The 15,002-nt window shown below is 43.2% G+C and overlaps 1 long non-coding RNA gene across 1 annotated transcript; it reads right to left on the minus strand.

Annotated features, from left to right (window-relative positions):
• Positions 1-11,456: 11,456 nt before the first annotated feature.
• LOC125940340 (uncharacterized) lies at positions 11,457-14,593 on the minus strand. Its single transcript, XR_007463554.1, has 4 exons — positions 14,481-14,593; positions 13,804-13,860; positions 12,659-12,779; positions 11,457-11,586 (listed from the first exon to the last, which is right to left on the minus strand). It is a non-coding gene; the product is annotated as an uncharacterized LOC125940340 (long non-coding RNA).
• Positions 14,594-15,002: the final 409 nt, after the last annotated feature.

Below are 15,002 nucleotides of genomic sequence, written 5' to 3' on the forward strand. Positions count from 1 at the left end.
CCAAGCCGGTTGCTGATTCAGACAACGGTCGGAACTTGTCCTTTCAAGTCACTTTTTGGAGCACTGGTTTTGCAGTGCTTCACACATTCACGCAACATTCTTCCAATATTTCTTGTAATGAGCAAATTGGCTAAAGATTATTTACGCAGGACAAAGTGTGAAATAAATTGGTTGCTTCAGGATACAATAGCAATATCATTAAATCGATGATAATGATGATGATGTATGGGGTTTCTTGTCGCAAGAGCGTCATGAAATGGAAATAGACAGTATCACGGTCTGCCCTCGTGTCGGGATGGAGCAAGATCAAAATAAAAATAGACTATGACCACCAAAGATTTAACCAGGAAAACGTTTCGGCTCCCACCTGACAGCCTTGCTAACAAATAAGACTAAACGTGATAAAACAGTCGTCCTAAAACGTGTGCCTTATGACGCATCCCAGAAACACACAATGGCCAACGCTACATCGTTTCGATTAAGAGGGTCGGTTAGTAGCATGACCTGACAAAACACAACGTTAGAAAAACGCGCTCGATCACATGTGTGGCATCCTTACGTTGTTTTGGGACTTCGCAACAACTATTTTACCATTGCAGGTAATGCCCTGATTTCAAAATTATCTATTTGTTTAATGATTCTTCTTTGTTTTGCCGTATAATTAGCGCTCAGATTTATCTTGTTGGCGAAAGGGGATCCTATGACCAAACACCATAGGGTTCATAACTGTTCTTACCGTTTATTCAACAAACCAACTAATGTTAGATGCGACACACTGTATATCATCAAGTAGAAGTATGTCAAAATTAGGTGCTTCCTTCACATCAAGGCCTTAAAGTCTGGCTATGGCCCATGACACAGCGTACCCTGAGTCTCTCTTGCGTATTCCGCTTCGCAGGATCAGATGGCTATTTCGGTGACAATATTGTTAAGCAGCTATTGAAAGTTGGGAAGCTTCTATATTGATGTCATGACTGTTCTAGCGAGAAAATAGAGCACGTCTACTGAAATGCAGTACTGTTATCGCGTACAGTCGGCGTCACCCTTGTCTAGAGCGCGGAAACGGTAGCCTCCGACGCGCTCCGAAGGCAGCCAGCGACGTCTAACGCTAGCTGCTGGGTTCGACCTCTAACGCTAGCTGCTGGGTTCAACGTCTTACGCTAGCTGCTGGGTTCGACATCTAACGGTAGGTTCTGGGCACGTTTGGGCCCAGCAACTACCGTAAGACTGTCGCTGGCTGGCTCCGCAACGCCCCGGCAGCAGCCGTTCTCGCGCACTAGACAAGGGTGACGCCGACTGTGTAGTACGCATTATTCTTGGTCTCCTCTACATAGTACCAGGTTTCCAGTGTTGCCTAAAGAAAAATGTCTATTCAAGGCGACTGTTGATTAAGTAAACCGTACAATGCCTGTTGCAAGGACCGCGCATTAACATAAATTAAAGTCATCCAGCGCTCCGTTTCCTTGGTGTGCTTAACACTAGAGCATATATATCGAGACATGCTGGAGGAGAGGAGGAGTCGTAACAGCAACTGACATAATCTCTATATGAGCTTGCATTTCTTCGATTGCCATATTTAAGCGCCGCCACCTGATATGGCTCAGTTTGACCGAAATAACATTTCACTACCATGGTGGCCTTTTATAAATGCGACAAAAATTAATATATTTAAAATAAGCATTCATTATGTTTTCAGGGATGCTCTCAGGAAATATCCAAGGCATGATTTATTAGAGAGTTCTGTTGCATTATATAAAGCTTTATGAATAAATTACAAAAGTGTCGCTCACATAGACTAGCACTGGTCCGTCAACAAGCTAGTTTTTTCTGGGTTAATAAATCTTATCCTTAGCACTGTTTGTGTATGTAATATGTCAGGTTATTCTGGGAATATCGCACAAGCAAGCGCAACTTTGGTGCGAATAACAGACAGAGCCGTTTGTACACAAAATGCGATGTTTTCACACTAAACTCTCCCGAAAATGAATGACCTACATTTACAACACAGGAGCACTTGGAAGAAAAGATCGGTATAGCATGTAGGAAACAATCGGTAGGATGCGATCAAAGTTACGTAGTAGGTCTAAGCACGGTAATGTTCCACCCGCCAACAACGAGGTAAGTACTAAAGTCACGGTGACACACGGATTCACTCAGGGAGTTGCGTCGGCCCAGACGATAGGGTGGTTGCCGAGGATGCGGCGGCGTACGAACCGCAGAGCCCCTTATCGACGCAGTCTGTCATGGCAACCTCGGTTGGCGCAACCAGCACGGTTGACGAACGGGTCGGCACTGCGTTCTTCAGGTGACGCCGGTAGGTACGGGTGCGGATCAGCGCTTAGCAATGAAGGGCGGAGCCCAGGTTGTGGGGCAGGACTGGGTACGCTCGCCTGCCCGGACAGTCAGTTCCACCAACCAAGCACCGCTCGCCGTGAACGGTCGTCCGTGAACGTCCCCGGAACTGTCTGGTTCCTTGAAACCGAAGGGATGCCTCCTGGCTCTGTCAAGGGACCAACTGTCGCCGCTTGACGAGCCGGAACCGCCCCCTTGTTGCCAGCCTTCCGAGCCAGTGTGACATAAAAAGGAGAGCAAGCTAGATTCTAGAAGGTGATGAATTTTCCTCAACGCTCTCCTCCACACGTGCCTCGTGCCCACGCTTGCTTGCTTGTTTCCTTTCTAATCCATGGCGCATACCCACTACGGGAGATTGGCGAAGAAGCCGGTGGTTAAACGGGTGTGACGGGGGGAGAAAACCCGGGGGAAAAAATCAAAGCCCCTTGCTTAAAGATGGTTTAACGCGAAGCTTTGACCCACGAGTTGGAACATATTCATTATTATGAGCGCCACAGACTGCTGAAAAGAAAAACAGGGACAATAAGAAGTATACGGTTGGCCTTGGAAACGGCCGTCACGACGCATGGGCTGGTGGATGAGGTGCTAGAACACACATCGTTCCCTACACTTTCATATGTAGGCTTATTGAAAGCTTGTGCCATTTAAATATACAAGATCTTAAGCAGAAAGAAATCGCAGCCCCTTTCTTAAAGAAAGGTGGTTGAACGCGAACCTTTCTACCATGCAAACTGAATCAAAGTTCAATGCCAACGACCACACAACGAACCCAAGAAATGCTGAGCGACCCGATGTGATGGATATGTGATTTGATTGCCTGTTTGGGATTGTATTTTTTTAACGTTGAAGTTGAATGAAAACACATTTCGTTATATTGCATAGCCTTCATCTTAGATGAAGCAGCCGTTGAATACACGTATACACTCACACTTTCACGGACTGCATGCCGTTGCCGATACATGGGATCGGCCTTACGAGCACGATCGCGCTCGCGCTTACGTTCGGGTACGGCAGCCTCTTCTGCCGTGCGCTGCACCGGCGGCTTTCCCGTGGTGACGTCCGGGAATGCATTGCGTGACGCGCGTATGCAATGCAGATATATACAATTCGTCTGGGTAGAGTGGCGTTGCAGTTCCCATTGTTCTTATCGGTACAACTGCAAATGTGCACTGTAGTGTTCTATGATTGTGTGCACAGATGCGCAGATTTTTCTATTTCGTGCACAGAGGCGCAGATACTTCCAGTGTGTTTGTTGGCTTTCCTGCAGTGCCTTTTTGGCGCTCGCGGTCGAATCAGTGTGACATAACAAGCTTCGCGTTAAAATTTTTTTTGCTGCAGGAAAACGTGTACTTTTTGAAAGGAGAGCAAGCTAGAAGGTGATGAATTTTCCTCAACGCTCTCCTCCACACGTGCCTCGTGCTTTCCTTTTCCGTGACTTCTCTCTTTTCAGTTTCACCAACAGGAAAATCACTTACCGGCACAAGTTATGGTAATTCGAACCTACGTTAGGCTGTTTGTAAACTCAAATAATGCTTTCGCCATTGTCCATTTCGAAAACTTAAAAGGTCAAGCGAATGAAAAAAACAAAACAATCCAGCTGATTTTGAAACAGCTTCCATATATGCACATTTATTTGTAACATTGCATCAAAAAGTTGTAAGAAGCAGGATGCAAGGAGCACAATAGCATGCAGACAAGTATAAGCATTCATACTTTCGTCATAACAACATATACACACTAAGAAAAAAAAAGAGTATCCCTTACTCTTTTCGAAGAGTCTGGACTCGTCACATATATGACACACTTTGGGGGAAACACCTGAACTCCCTTTCGCCAGAGAGTCCGAAGACTATCTGTGATGTATACAAGGTGGTTACTTAACTCCTCACGCAGTAGTCTTGCACACTTATTTCTGGTAGTCTCCTGGACCCTCTCAAGAGGGTTGCAAGACTACTGCTAAGGGAGTCTGTTAACTATTCTAGGTGAGTCAGACGACTCAAGCTAAAGGGTCACATGACTACTGTTGAAGGAGTCAGGTAACTATTCTTAACGAGTCTGATGACTCCATTAGTATGTGTCGCGATACCCCTAGTGCGTGGTGTAGGACTCTTGCAAATAGAGTAAACTAACTAATCCATGTAGTCATTCGACTCTGCTGGCAGTGTCGAGCCGCTTTTCAAAATGAGTCAAAAACTTTTGCTGACAGTGCAAAGTGACTATCGTGAAAAGACAACATAGAATAATAATGAATCCATAGCTAAGCAGAGGGCAGGTTAGCAACAAAAATTGATTATTCCATCATTTTGTTATTGTCTTCTGGAAGTGTCTTTTCTGGGGTTTTATGTGACAAAACCAGTTCTGACTATGCGGCATGCCGTATTGGAGGGCTTCGGATTAATTTTGACCAGCTGGAGTTCTTTAACGTGCACTACGATGCAAGCACACGGGCGTTTTAGCATTTCGCCTCCATTGAAATGCGGCCACCACGGCCGGGATTTGATCCCGCCTTCTGGAAGTGTCAAATGTATCAGTCAGCAGAGAATCACCATGAACACCAGACAGTTCTCTTTACTATTAAACTGGAATCAATGGCCAACCAAGGAAACCGTTTTAAAGAAACACCCAATATGCACCTTGCAGCTGTATGTGCATGACACTGCAATGTCATTCTGAACCATAATGACACCATAAAATAGTATGTCACTCATGGAAAAGTTCAATTCACCCCAACGCAAGTCATAATTTTTAATGTCAAAAGGTTCTTAAGCTAAACCCATTTCACTGTTCCCTCAAACATATATTTAATTAGAACTTAGGATGTAACCTCCTATGCAAATAATGTACACATAAAATATAGCAAAGGGCTGCACTGGTGCAAAAAGGAGAACCAGATAATGAAGTGCAATAAAAACAATATTCCAACTTAGATTACATAATCTATGCAGTACAAAATTCAACACAGCAAATGGTTGGCAATCGATAATCCAATTTAACAGTAAAAACAGCTGTCTTACCTTGGCACTTTTCCCACACAACTCATGCACGTTTCATAGGTTGAGTTGAAAATTGATCTGAAAAACACCATATTAAAAAGTTGTACATCAATTTTATTCTTTCATACAATCTACAACAGTGCATACAACTTGAAAACTGACAATATTACAAAAACATGCAGCAATATTTCAGCTAAACATTTCATTGAAGTTGACCTAAACATGGTTTTTTAGGACTAGGTTTTTTAAGACACCAACAATTTCACTAATTGCAATAAGCACTAAAACATGACTTGCCATAAATCAATCATGCTGGCAAAATATGTAGCACAGGTAGCTGTATTTTGCATGACAAAGATAGCGCATGAATCATGAGGACAAGGAAGGAAGCAGACCAGGTGGTAACTAAACTGAACTCAGCAGCACACATGCAGCTGTAAAAGACACATACAGAAAAAGCTGAAAGATACATGCAGAAAGTAGAGACATGAGGAAGGCTTCTTTTACTCATCACAAGTCATCCTAAGAGCAGATTAGGTAACGGCTGTAATTTACTCTCAGTAAATGCATTAAGTTACATTCGGTGCCACCCATTTGCATGTCACTCATATAAAGTTCTTGTGATCTAAAGTTCTTGTGATTATATAGAAGTTGTGTCATTATGTTGTAGGCGACTATAGCAAGGGACACGCTTTGTTTATTAAATCTTGTGTTCAAGGAAAATGCTACTCAAAACATTTTTCATTTTTAGTTCTAGAGATTTGAAAATTAAGCCAATTAGAGGGTTCTTCAAGCTGACTTCGTATATGTTATTTTTGATTAGCTGCTACATTTCTACAGTTATATCTTAAACAATGGCACAATGTATAGTGATCTTTGCGGGCACATTCTTCTGTATTAAATTTTTACAAAAAGCATTGTGCTAACTTAGCTCATTGTAGATGACAAAGTGCCGATATCTATCGAAACATGTAAACTTAGTGGGACTATGCAAGTAAAGCTCAATACACTTTAATAATTTGTTTCACAATCCCCTTGCAAATAACTTCGTGCACTTACAATTGTCCGATACTAACGAAATTTGGCTTACATACTCTTCAAGGTATGCAGAATGCTAATATCTACTTGAAATTGCAATATCTTTCAAAATTATTTAAAGTGTCCTATATTTGCGTAGTTTCAGTAATTTTACATGCTGTTTGGGTAGATATCAGCACTTTGCGGTCTACGAGCTGAATAAGATACAGCACGATCATTCTTGTGAAACTACTATATACATTAAAGTGCCCGTGAAAAAATGTTCCAGAAGCCAGGGGAATTCATATTCAAACGTATAGCTTCACTGGCTTTACTCAACAATAAAACAATAACAAAGCATAGAGGTGGCGAAACGTCTATGCTTTGTTATTGTTTTATTGCTGAGTAAAGCCAGTGAAGCTATACGTTTGAATATTAAAGTGCCCGCAGGTACTTTGCCACTGTGTAGGACATAACTAAAAAATATAGCAGCTACACAAAAACCACTGACATATTTAAAATGTGCCATATAAAACTATATGCACTAGGATTTTTCAAATCTCTCACTGAAATAATTTTAAAAAGTTGTTTTGAGAAGCATTTCGCCTGAATAAGTGGCTGCCAATGTATTCTACCAAATTGTTAGACAACGCATTCAGGCAGACCGCAGGGAGTTTTAGAAATAGCACAACAAAGCATCTACCTACAAAGAAATATGTCCTACTTGCATTTTTTTCTTCCTTCGTGCAGTCTCTTATATGCCACCATTTGCGTCCCTTAACACTGAGTGCGCAAAACCTTACACACCCCAACATTACATTGAATTTTTAGCCTGTAAAGGAATGGTGTGCAAATGGGCGACATGAACTGTGTTGACAATAAACAAATCATTGTTCTCACATTAATGAAACCATTCATATAAAATATATAACAAATTTGGAAATGAATGCAGAAAGAACCTTGCTGATTGTCAAATTAGTGTCACAAACAAGATATTTTGATGTGTATCATTCTTAGTTTAATTCACTTCCCTCTAGTACATGGGCTCTCAGTGTAGTAGACTAACCCAGGCCTGCAAGACAATATTTAAATCTGAAATAAAGACATAAATCCCGCCACCACATGTCGGTGCTGTGTCATCAGAAGCGTGTATCTATAGGCATATAGCCTGTAAAATAATTTTTACATGATCTGTACCATTACTCTTGCATTCATAAACACTGAAAATTAGGAAATATAGTGGTCATTCAAAGCACTGCTGTAAACCTTCATGTTCGAGAAATGCAATTCTCATAATGTGTGCATGAAACCTACAGTACCGTTGGCATTCTTAAGCGTGGCAAGCCTATTTGCCACGCTGACGAATGCCAAGGGTATCATGGGTTTCATGTCTCAAAAGTTGTCCACCAGTTCCACTGGTATCATTGTACTGAAAGGAAGTCACGTTATTAACACACTTATGATGGGCAGCCAGGTTTTCCGACTATAAAACAGTTTTTTTTCACGCTCCTACGTTCTTTCTTTTTTCAAAAATAATGGGTGCTTGAAATAAGTGCTCAAGTTTGCTCTTGAATTTATCCTGCCATAGAGCGTTAGTTGAGTTAAGTTTGTTGAACGTTTTACAGCGCTGCAGATTAATAAATGAACAAAACATGATGTAAGTCAGCATTTTAGCCTTACGTATTAAAACACTTAAGAACCTATCAATTACATACACAAGTACAAAAGAACTACGAGAAACTGGGCATACATACAGATATAATAGCAGGCCGGCGCGGATCCAGGGGGGATGTCCGGATGTCCTGACCCCCCCCCCCCCCTCAAATTTCTGCATCGCCCCTCGCTGACAGGGGGATGACCCTTTCGCAAGAAAATGGCCAAGAGCATTCTTCAAAAGTATTTTTCGCGAGTACCATTGGTATCAGCCCTGTAGAAGTGAAGCTAGCTCGCTCACAAGCTTAGTTGTATTCCGTAGGAGTGTGGTGTCGCGAAGTTGCCGTAGTTTTTCTCATAAACACCTTGGACCTCCTGGCGCCGGCCGTGCCTTACTTGTCCCGTCGGTGGCGTCGAATGAACGAGGGGACGTCCCTTTTGCCAAGCACGCCGAGGTCCGCTCGAGCGCTTTCGCGCCTGATTAACTTAGTTTCCCCTTGGGGTGTCAACGGTTACCTCATTCGCTGTCATCGGTTCCGCGACCAACCTGCTTAATGAAAGAGATCTCTCGCTGAAGTGTTCATATATAAATAAAAATAACTAACAGCTAAACTAAGAACTACGCATAGGCAACTTTTTTAGCTGTAGCACTCATTGTGATCACAGTTGCACGTTGACAATATCCAGTACGAGCACAATACCGTTCGTACGCTACAAGTTTTTCATTGTGACTTCACAGTTTTATTGTCGTACATTAAGCACAGGAGGCTCAAACCCGCCGGATTCGTTTATCTGAGTGGGCGTTCTCGCGGAGCGGGGCGAAGTCTCGAGCCGCGGCTGCGAAGTGGGGGAGCGTGACGTCAGCGGCGAACGCCAGCGCGCGTGCCTAGGATGGCGTCGCGTGGTTAGAGAAACGGGAGCAGATGCGCGCCTTGTGTAAAGGATGACGTCGCGTGAGAAACAAAACATGAAGACGCTGGCTCGCGCTCTCGGCTACTACGCCACATCGTTATTCTTGTAGGTGGCGTCGTGAGTCTTCATACGCGGTGGTTCGCATATCGTAAACAACCAGCGTAGTGGTTGCCGCGTTGGAGCGTAGCGTTACGCCCGTATTCAAGAACGTTCCTGTAGTCAACGCAACACCTCGACTCAAGAGGAAATATAGCACCGCCATCCCTCCAAAGAGCTTCATGATCACTCACGGGAATTCTTTAGAATTGTCGCTTCTTTATCAGTCGAGAGGAAGCGCTGTGCTCAACAAGGTGGAGTGGAGCAAGCGCTTCGAGTCGAGGGCTGTTTGAGAATAGGGGAGCTAGTCCTCCAAATCAAACGAAGGTGTATTAGCCGAAAACAAATAATTTTCTTAAGCAAATCAAGGTGTCCCAACAGAACTCCAAAGACGGACCCGTGCTTACGCATTTATAACGAACCTGCAAAAGATCATCCCAATTTTTATTTTAAGAAACAAGACAGGCTTAGATATACCGGGTGTTCAAAATTAAGTTTTATGGTTTTCTTAAAATAAGTTATGTGGCCAGGGGGACACAAAGTGAGATGATAATTATCGCTGTTAGCAACCGAATTAACTAAAATTGAATAATGCACGCAACAGCGGTGTCCCTGATGTGACACCGCTGTTGCGTGCGGCATTTAGTCTGACAACGGGGCGGAGGCATTGATAAAGATAATAACTTTCCCCTTCCCCTCACGGCTGGTGAAATGAAAAAAAATCTAAGAACCCGTAACTGCTGTCGTAACACGCGACCGCGCAGCCTGTAAAGATGGCGGCAGCTGCCATGCCGAGATAATGGCGCGAGCGGAGAAGCCGGAGGGCAGTACGCGTGCGTAATGGTGACTAGACAACCGGGCATGGTCCTTGCCTGGGCTACGCAAATAAAGTGACTGCTGATTTCCATGTATTGTAAGTTTTATTGAAATCAAGAGTAACAATGGCACCATCAACAGCAGAAACCTTTTTAGCTATGCTAACGAATATTTCATACTGCCGCTTTAAGTTTGGTGTTGTGAAGTACAAATCTCATGACAACACTTCACCCATCAAGATGTCAATGCCCTAAAAATGTTCAAAATGCCTCCCTTCCACAGCAACGCAAAGCATAAACCGCTCTCGCGTCGACTCGATTATTCTGCGCAGTACGACAATTGAAATTTGGAGTCGGATATCTCGGAGCACGGACACGCTAGAATAATTCTTCCGACTGATACTGTGTAGAAACATGACTGTCTCTAAGTTTTCAATACAAACATACCGACTTACTGCAGTCAACAAAACATAGTTGTTCAATTTTAGTTAATTGGGCTGCTCACAGCGATAATGATCATCTCACTTTGTGCCCCCTAGCCACATAACTTATTTGCACAGCTGGTCTTCGCGTGTACCTAATTTTAAGACAACCATAAAGCTTAGTTTTGAACACTCTGTATTATCAGGCACAACCGCCAAGCACATGGCTGTATTGGGTAACGTCCTTTTTCTATAAGCTCGGAGAAACCAATACCTGACTTCGCTACAGGTCTTCTTCCTCTTTCTGGGGTTTTACGTGCCAAAACGAGTTCTGATTATGGGGGAGTGGCGCACCGACGGGGGGGGATTCGGGGGTCGTAACCCCCCTCCCCCTGAGGCCGAGTTAACCCCCCCCCCTTTTGTTGAACACTTTTTCTTTCCTTGCGCCTTTGAGTACTGCAAATTAGATGTAAGACGCGCAATCGTTTGCACACTCGCAAACTTGCGCAAAAAGCGCACTTTTTGACAATTTACCGTGCAGAAACTCAAATTAGGGCTGTTTAGATGGTATTGGCAAACTAAGGCAAACTGTCAACCCCCCCTGGCAGAGATCCTGGGTGCGCTACTGTTATGGGGCACGCCGTAGTGGAAGGCTCCGGATTAATTTTGGCCACCTGGGGTTCTTTAACCTGCACTACAACGCAAGCACACGTGCGTTTTGGCATTTCGCCTCTACCGAAATGCGGCCGCCGCGGCCGGGATTTGATCCCGCGATCTCGTGCTCAACGCCTGAGCTGACTGAGCCACCACGGCGGGCTACAGGTGTTGCTCTAGCCGTATAAAATGCGGTTTTATTGTGAGAAAAAACGGTAAATTTCGGTAAATAAGAAAGGCTACTATCATCATCGTCATCATCATTGACAGAAGCTGACCCCCCCCCCCCTCCCTCGGAAAAAACCTGGATCCGCCCCTGATAGCAGGAGATGATGCTAAGACTTCCAAGAGAAAGGAAATATTAAAAATTAGGTGCTAAAAACACGTAACTTATAACAGGAGTATTTGCTAAGAATCCTAAAGAGCAACTAGAACATCAAGCCTATATTTTCCCTTGGTTCTACAAGTAGGCACAGCTGGCGATGCTGTTTGGATAGATGGCAGCCGATGTATAGCTGCGAAATAGGTGATACACGGTTGAATGCTGAGGCACAACAGGTTGCCTTGATCCCTGGCATCCTCCGACATCGACGCGTGGAGTCTGATTTTGCGTCCTTTCCAAGAGGCCTGGCTCAAGTGTGTGGCACAGCTCAGGTAAAATTTCGCAGCAACCTGAAAAAAAAGAATCCAACATCTATAAACACCAAAATATTCTTCACCATAGGACAAATCTGAAGCTTACCACCTACACATAGCAGATAATGAAAACAGACACAGGTGACCCGACTGAAGGTAAATAAATGTTCAAATGTATAAATAAATGTAAGGAACTACTTATAGGATGGAATGCTTGTCATTTTGTCGTGTGTGAATCAATAATTTCACCTTAACGTAATGTCAAGTGGACGTTACTTGGCCCTCCGTATGTCCCATTTCTGTTAGAAGGCTATTGCATGCCAACTGTCCCAACCTGGCCCTCGACCATTTCGGATTTCCTTTTGAAAAATTGGAGGCCCTTCAATATCAGACAAATTATCATTTTGTGAAATATTTCTGGGTGAAACATTTTTTACTGGTGTAAGTTCTGCGAATTTTGTTCTAAGGCGCCGAAAGGCATAGCCAAGATACCGGTTTCTTCAATGTGAGAGCAGAACAAATTTTGCTCTGGAGAATGAAGAGACCTTACACGTAAAATTGTTTTCCTTGATCATCAGTTTACTATGGGCCGTTAAAATAGGGCAAAATGACCTATTTTTATTTTCAGAGAAATGGCTTCTAGCAAAAGCTGTAAACTAACGTGACCCAAGTGTTCAGGACATGTACTGTGTACGCAAAATGGTTTCAGAAATATATATCTCATGCAGAAACGCAAAGATGAGGATGAACTCGCAGAAAACTCAGTTTCGGCGTATGTTTATCCGCAGGCTTAACAATGAGGCGGTCCTAGTAAAAATATGCCAAATATCACTTCTGAGAGCACACTGTATTGCATTCAAATTGGAAAGGCTTTATTAGTGCTAAGCAAGAAAAAAATTGTATAAGTGGTTTCCACCAGTATCAAAATGTGCATCGTGGTTCGTGTAATCCACATATCCTTTTGGCGGCTAAAACAAATTGCGTGGTTTGAGCATTGCTGCACCAATAGAGGGACGTGGAATAGTGGAACTACTTCAAGGTTAATTCATTGCTGAGTGGCTACAGGCTGCTTCAGTCAAGAAGACACTGCTGGTTTGCATGTATTTACCTGCATCTTGCCTTCTGCCATCGGCCTGCTTGGCATCATCACTAAGGTTGCCAACTCTCTAGTAGAAGCAGTAGGGACAGGGTGGTGGTGGAAGGCAGGAGCAGGAGCCACCAAGTTCTACCTGCAACAAATTTGCACAAATGTTCCAAGTCCTACCATGTCGTAATTTACAAAAATGCAGCAGTTGTCCGTGTAACGTGGTTACCAATACAAATAAAGGTAACCAGTTAGCTCCTACAACACTAGAACCCCAACAATAAGGAATCCCAAGTTATGTTTATGAAAATGCCAGCAAAGACGAAAAAGAGTGTGCAACCCGAACCTGAGCTCATGCCATCAAGTGGTGTGCTAGTCAACTGCAAGCCTGCCATCCTAAAATGTCATTGTATATTTTTTAACCTCCCTTAATCCAAGTTCAGCATCTCTTGACAAAAGTAAATCAAGCTAATTTAATTAACTAATTTCTATGGTCATTAATGCAATAAGTGCAAGCTGCGGATGAAGCTGGCCAACTGGGTAGTGCTAACAAAGTGCTTCTCTAAATCTTATTCTTGTTTCTCCGCCTGTCTTGGCTCTAGCATTAGAATACAGAAAAACTTTCACATTCTTGACATTTCACCCTGCTAATTTTTATTACGTAATGCATTATACTTCAGCAAGAGCAATAATTGTTCCTTTTAACGGTAAATTGTGGTAGAACGAGGAATGTCGCTGGAGCCAACACGCTGGCAAGAGGACTTCTTATTCTCCTTGTCGAAATATTGGCTCTAGCAATGCTCTTTGTTCTGACTCTTCATCATTTCAAGTCTCTTGTGTTCGTGTGTGTGTACATATGTCCTTTCATTGTTGTGTTGATGAAATTGTAATAACAGAGAATTAGTAATCGTACCTGACGTAAAATTTTGGCTTGTTTGTGGACGAGGATAGAGTAACTGCGCAACATTGATACAATGACAAAGGAGGCTTATGTGTCTTGTCTCCTCCAGCCATGTTACGCCCTTGAGTGATTACTCTGTCTCTATGTTAACGTATTAGCATTTGCACAATACTAAAATGAATAAGGCAGGAACGAGGACAAAAATATTACAACAAACCGCATCATACTGCTAAGGAGATATGCCAAAGTGCCTGCTACGATTTCTCACCCATAACGTGCTGGATAAGATGGCTACTTCCTGTGGCTGTTGCCGCTTCTTCAATACCTAAAATAAAATACCTTTCTAAATTACAAAAATATGCAGGACAACAGCAGTAGCGTAGGAGATAACACATCATTGTTTCTACAAGGCAAACTAATCTCCGATACATACAGACGAAATTTTTTAAAATTAAATTAGTAGAATACACCACACCCCATTATATCTCATTCAACACTGTCAGTGTTCCTTGGTACAAGAAAAGAAGTATTTCTGCATGGCAGCAGTAAAACAGGACACAGAATTCTACTTTTACAACAAAATATCCTACAGTGATTAAGCCAACTTCAGCTGTATGTACTGAAAATTGTTATACGTACAATAGCTAAGACAGGATTAACTTGGTTGGGTTCATATGCAGCTCACTGGGAGGTACAACTTTGCAATGAACTCATTTCTGCTTGCCAAATATACAAATACTAATATGCTCACATAAAAATACAAATGAAAGAACCATTTCTTCCATAAAACACAAGACACAAAATAGAAAATCGAGTAATAATAGCCTCCGCGCGCATTCCTAGGAAACGTCTGTAACTGCCAAGAGAAACGTCGCGCAAAATGTAGCCAAATCGGAAGGGCCGAGTATGAGCCGTTTGAAAACTCGAACAAAAGCTGATACTTACCTGAGACGTTAAGAGAAAAATGGCACAGTCACTCCCTGCTGGTAGGATTTCGTATGCATCCGGCAGTCTCTGTGCGTTACGATCTCTCACATCACAATGAAAGACGACGCAGTGCAGACCGCAACACTTCGGGTGCTTGCCACGGTGCGGCCCGGCGAGCTGTACTTGTTCGATGTCGGCAAAGACGAAATCGACGACACGCTACTGCTGGCCGTTCTTGTCGTCGCATTCACGTAACACGGAAAGAAGTTCCCAGCGTAACTTGCCGTAATGTTCGGTTGCACTCGCCCCTAACGCAGCGCTTTCGGGGCCGTTCAACAACGACAGCGAGCTCGCGCATGCATGCACGACATGCATGTTGCAACGCAACTACAAAATGGCGCCGTGCTTTTGATGGCTTCGGCTATGGATCACTTTGGGGCCGCAAAGATCATAAACTAGTTTCGGTTTTCTTCCCTCGCGCTGAAAAAAAAATGTTTTGCTCACTGATAATTTTGCTTCACGTAAATAATTTTCACGAAT

Source organism: Dermacentor silvarum, chromosome 9 (genome assembly GCF_013339745.2).
Source record: "Dermacentor silvarum isolate Dsil-2018 chromosome 9, BIME_Dsil_1.4, whole genome shotgun sequence".
Lineage (NCBI taxonomy): Eukaryota > Metazoa > Arthropoda > Arachnida > Ixodida > Ixodidae > Dermacentor > Dermacentor silvarum.